The sequence below is a fragment of the Nerophis ophidion genome, linkage group LG10 (genome assembly GCF_033978795.1).
Source record: "Nerophis ophidion isolate RoL-2023_Sa linkage group LG10, RoL_Noph_v1.0, whole genome shotgun sequence".
NCBI classification, from domain to species: domain Eukaryota; kingdom Metazoa; phylum Chordata; class Actinopteri; order Syngnathiformes; family Syngnathidae; genus Nerophis; species Nerophis ophidion.
The window spans coordinates 15,309,775-15,315,774 of record NC_084620.1 but is presented as its reverse complement, the minus strand read 5'-3'; positions in this window follow the sequence as shown (position 1 = coordinate 15,315,774).

Below are 6,000 nucleotides of genomic sequence, written 5' to 3'. Positions count from 1 at the left end.
AAAAGACACCTCCCAGTCACAACTATTACAAACATCACTATGAGCCCGTTGACCTTCTAGAAACTTAAACTGCAGCTCAGCTCGCTCTCAGTTCTGGCTTGAGGTGAAGGCTAATTAGCTTTTAGCGTAACGTTAGCTCATTCTGCTGTGTGTGTGTGTGCGTGCGTGCGTGTTAGGGACAGCAAAGCCCTGTCTGTCATTTCTTTGAACTCCATAGTCTCTCCTTTTGCTATTGTACTATTTTTTTCAGCTATAGTTACATTCATCATTAGTAATGTAGCAACCTAGTGTTGAATGGCAGGGTCCCTGCGATCACATGTTGATAAAAACTAGGGCTGGGCAACGATTAAAATTTTTAATCGAAGTTAATCGCACTATTTCTCAGATTAATCGCGATTAACTGCATTGTATATGCAAAGCCCAATAATGAATTCAAAAGTAGTGTGTCGTGCACCTTTATTGGAATATTCTCCCACATGAACAAAAGCGCCAAAACATTTGTTGTGCAAACACAATTTAAATCAGTCCTTGTTAAACAGTAGCAGTTAAATAGCATATTTTATGAAAATCTACTCAAAAAATGTAAATACAAACATTTAAGCTTATTGCCACTGCCAGGGTATTTAAGTTATCCTGTTTGTTATAGAAAATAAATATAATCTACATACAAATCTGAGCCACAATCATAACATCTGAACAGGCAATTTCTGAGGTAACAGCAGAAACATCTTTTTTTTATCAGGGATCTTATGTTTAAAAAAACCTATATGATAGGTAGTGGGCTGTTATAGGGAATTTTTGATCAAATTATCCTTACTAGCAGTATTAATAATGTGTTTATTCTGCGTAGTGCACTTAAAATAATTATGACCATATCTAGGAATTGATATGATGGGAATTTTCCGATTGTTTGCTTGGTGCTTTGATAAACTGAACGCATCATATACATGGTACTATATTGTGATGTTATGAGCCAGGGAAATAAAGAACTACCCTACCCAGCATGCAACAGGAGTGACGAGCATGCGCGGTAGCCCGGTATAGGTTGTGTCGCCATGACAGCATCTTGTATGTTGTGATATGCACGCCCTGAAAGTAAACGTTAAGAACTCAGCCAACACTCCTCGTCTGCATTATTCATAAATAGACAGACAACACATATACTCTGCTGCTACACAGGCCGCTGGATGTAGCCGGCAAAGTATTCCCATTCTAGCTAGCCGGTCTAGCAAGCACGTGTCATTCAGTCCAAAACGGCCCGATCTATCCACATTCAGAATTGTCTGGCGGTCGTAAGTGATCCCGGAGTGACCACGCTGTAAGCCAGCCATGAAATTTGCAGAATTGTCCGGTATTTTTGCCAAATGTTCCATCTTTACCAAGAGCCCCTCGACGCCGAAGCCAATCCGGGCGACGCCGTCTTGTTAAGAAAAGGCGTTAACAAAATAAAAGCATGTAAACAACATACGCAAATGTGCGATAAAATAATTGTCGGCGTTAATAGATTGATGAGTTAACTCGTAATTAACGCATTAATTTGCCCACCCCTAATAAAAACATAACATTTACATAATAAAAGTCAACTACAGGCTTAGAAAATGCTGTAATAAATTAAGCATGATGAGTTGACTTGAAACTGTTAAATGTTGCACTTTTTATATGTAGAAGAAAGGTTTTGTCATTTTATTTAATCAAAGCAACAAGTTGAGGCAGTTTAATGTTGATTAACGTGGGCAGAATTATTATAGTGTTCCCAATGTTAAAAGGATAAAGCCATTGTTTACAAATTTGGTAAATAAATAACCAAAAAAATTACATTTTGTTGTTTTCTTACTGTACCGAAACTGAACCGAACCGTGACCTCTACACCGAGGTACGTACCGAACCGAAATTTATGTGTACCGTTACACCCCTACCAATGATGCACCAAAAATTCGGCTGCCAAAAAAAAGACTTTGATCTTTAGAACAGCACTGCCGGAAGTGACTGTTGTAAGGGAGAAAGAAGAGGTAGGCTGGAGAAGCAGCACAAAACAAGTGCGACATCAGGCTCAGAATGTTTGTAGTGCACATTAAGCGACAGAGGTAGAGTCTCCAAACAAGTGTAGATTCTCCAATACTATCTAAAGAAGATGCTCGATTTTTTGCTAGTTGTTTTTAAAGAAAAAAAAAGTCACTAAAAGAAGTGAACACGTCTCTAGAAACTTGAAACAGTCTCAAGAAAGTAAATTGTACGATAAGCAGCATCACACTTATGCATGCTTTTTTGGTGTAATTCTCTCTGCTTAAACACATTTGTTCATCTTAACAATTTGTGCAACAGGGCTATGTATACTAATACAAGCTCTTTAACTTACCAAGCTTACACTGATGTCTATTTTCTTCCTTGAGCAAACTTATTTAATTAAAACAATTTAGCAAGCCTGCACTTTAGCATTATAGCACTTTCTACATCTGCCTTATGCGATTTAACTACTGTGGTGATTTTATTTTTGATCTGTCCTAAGCTGAGGTCATGCCGCAACCTACTCTTTTATATGTGTATCCATTTTATTTAATGTTTGACATTATATCTGAGTCTCAGCTGAGATAGGCTCCAGCACCCCCGTGACTCCAAAAGGAACAAGTGGTAGAAAATGGATGGGTAGATGGAATTTTCCTTGTGGATCATTTAAAGTTTGTCTAATTCTAAGTCTAATTACATCTGAGTCTCTGTCGTTCTTTGTCTCGTTTATATTTATGTGGGTGCTGTCGAACGTATATTTTTACAGACTTTGTTGTATATATCATCAACCTGGCGGGGACTGCAGATGGAAGTTAGCCTTTAGCTACAATCTGGCACATTTACATTTGACATTTTCATGTGTGCATTGTACCATGCAACAAAGATACAACAAATGGCGACTTCCTTTAAGGAGTTATTTTATGTGTCTATACGCACACACACTTGTGTGACTATATATAATGTGTGTGTATGTATATATATACAGTTTATATGAGGTCTCAAGGTTGGCAAGTATGCCTCAATGATCCATACTGGGACCAAAATTGTTCAATATTTATATAAACAACATTTATTAAGTTACAAAGGAATTAAAGCTCGTACTATTGGCAGGCAATACCACAGCCTTTTGTTCAAGAGAGAACACAGAAGCTGATACAAATAACAGAAGAAATTAAATTAAAGAGATGGTTTGACAAAAACAGACTATCTTTGATCTCAGAAAAAGTAAATGCTATTCGGTAACAGTAGGAAAGAAAGTCAAACAGAAATACAAATAGACAGAATAGATATTGACAGGGTAAAGTAATTCAATTTTTTGGGTGTGTAAAAATAGATGATAAAATGAACTGGAAATCTCATATTTTTGTTTAGTTTTTAAGCTTTGCTGTTTTTACTATTGTAGGAAACTGACGGCGCTGGGGGAGCTTTCGGAATGAAAATGTGGACGCACCGCGTGCTTTTGGAACTGGTCCACTGGGCGGATCACGCCGCGCAGACACTCTGTGTCTTCCACACAGCGAGGGAAGGAACTAAAAATGTCTAACAAAAGAAGACCAATCAATAAAGGAACTCACTCGACACTAACATCCCCTTTTAATACAGTTAGGTCCAGAAGTATTTTGTGATAAAACTTTTTATAGTTGCTTTCCTTGCTGCTTTGTCCAAACAATGTGTTTTCACAGCATTGGTGGAGGATCTTTTTATACATTTTTTTTTTTCCGAATAGTCCTGCTCATTATTTTCTGCGTAATACAAGCTGACCTTAGTACTTCTCACTTACGGTATTAAATAACATTCAAGCAATTTTAAAAATATTAACTTTGCTAAAAAAAGTTGAGGATCGTCAATGATTCCAAAACATCGAATTCAGTCAGACATTCTGTCATCCAATTTAGACGCCTTGAGTGACATTTCAAGAATGATCCGTCTGTTTGCCTTCAAGAAGTCTTCCAGAGTATGTCAACAGTCAATGCTGACATCTGTTAATTCTCTTCTGAAAATGTAGATGTTTTCTGGTGAAATCAGGTTTTTCGATGCATGGATGTTAAAAGCAATCAGCCATAAAAGCAAATGAAGACTGTAAACAATGGCTAAGTCAGTCAACATGTTAAAGGCAGCAAAAACCAAAACCAAGCAGCAAGTGAAGGAGGAAACATGCTAAAAAGGCTGCAGACCTGTCCAAATACTTGTGGACCTAACTGACAAATTCCCAAATAATGCACCCTTTCACTAACTAAGCCCATTTAACAAAACCCCGCTTACCCTCTTTTTGATGTTGGTATTTCCTCAGCTAAGTGCTAAAATGACCTCAAATGTGCTGCTGTGACCTAGTTTACTTATTTCAGTGTGTTATTTATTGTTTTATTTATTGTGGAAGACTAATCATTCACACAACACAACTAGCTGCTAACCCAAAAAATATCTGACTGACAAACTGTGATTGTTTTATTTTTGGAATTGTTCATTCACTTTTTAATGCACTATCCAAAAAACCAACATGGACTGAATGCTTGCCGTGAAAATAGATTTTTTCTCCTGATATCCTACTTGAATGTGCTGCTAAAATGTTTCAGCTAATAAAAAGTAACACTGTAGTTTAAAAGCTTATCAACTAATGGAAACTGTTTATTTTGAATGTGTCATGTTGGCAATGACAAATAAATCACACTTGTAAAACATGTTGTGTTTTTCCAACATTCTTAACAAGAACACGTTACGCAACTGCTTTGACAGGTCAGATTTCATGTCACTGTAAATAATCAACATTATTATTTTTAGCAGAACAACTAAAGCTTTGCCTGTGTTGGTGGTAAAAACCTGTTACTGCAAAACTACACATTTTTCACCAATAACGTTTCAGAGTTCATGTTGAAATGTTGAAACATATTTTTCTCTGGCAGCATGCGTAGCTTTACAGATGCCAGCTGTCTGTTTTGATTGATTGTCTAGCTGTTAATGACTTCTACAACTAAAACAAACACATTTTGGTATCAATGTTGAAATACATTTTGCTTTACAGATGCCACTAGTGATGTGATGTTTCATGAACAAGACAATCTTTAGAACAGCTCTTTTAAGTGAACGAAAAGTTTGTTCGTGACCCATTTATCATGAAAAACACTGCCACTTATTTACTGCTGTAGATATTAGCTGCTGTAGATATTAGCGCCTGAACAAAAGTAGTTCAGCGGGTAAAGCACAGTTTGGCATTCACATTTTTGTCCGACTTTTATTTCTATGTATTATATAAAAAAAAAAAAAAAAAAATATATATATATATATATATATATATATATAATACTTATTTGTACATTTATTTCTGTATTTTTAAAATGTTAGTGAAATATTTTCTAGAATAGTTTGCATCGACTTTATCTGCAGCATGTTTAGTTTCAATCATGCCAAAAAGTTTTGTATTTAGGTAAGGGATAATCCAAAATAGTGACTTCATTGTCAAAGTATGTTTACATGGCACCACAAAGAATATATGCAGAAGCTGAATGAAAAAATTATTATATTTCAGAAGGATTTTCACCAATTCAGTGAATACAATCAAATTATCATGTTACCAGTGATAGTTTCCTTGATACCTAAAAAACATAACCAGTAAGTATTTTGAAGAGATCTTTGACAGGAACGACTTCTCAAGATCTGGCTCCCTTCAAAGAGCCATAAATCCATAGATGCCTCCTGTAATGTATACATGTCTCATTGTTGGACTACATTTTTAATGCAGTTTCAATAACATTTGTGCATCAGTACTAAAATGTTAAGTCCGATTTTGCTCTGATGGTACTTGTGGCTTCACAGATGCCACCATTTGTTGGTGATGTGTGACTGTGTCAGTACTGGGATCAATCAGTCTTACTTAAGGTAATTACAGTCAACCATACGATGTTTTCCTTAGTGATGCATCTATTTGAAGTCAGGCGTTTATTTATGACAGTGCAGCCGGCATAAAGTATATGTAAAGAGGAACTGCACTTTTCTGGGAAT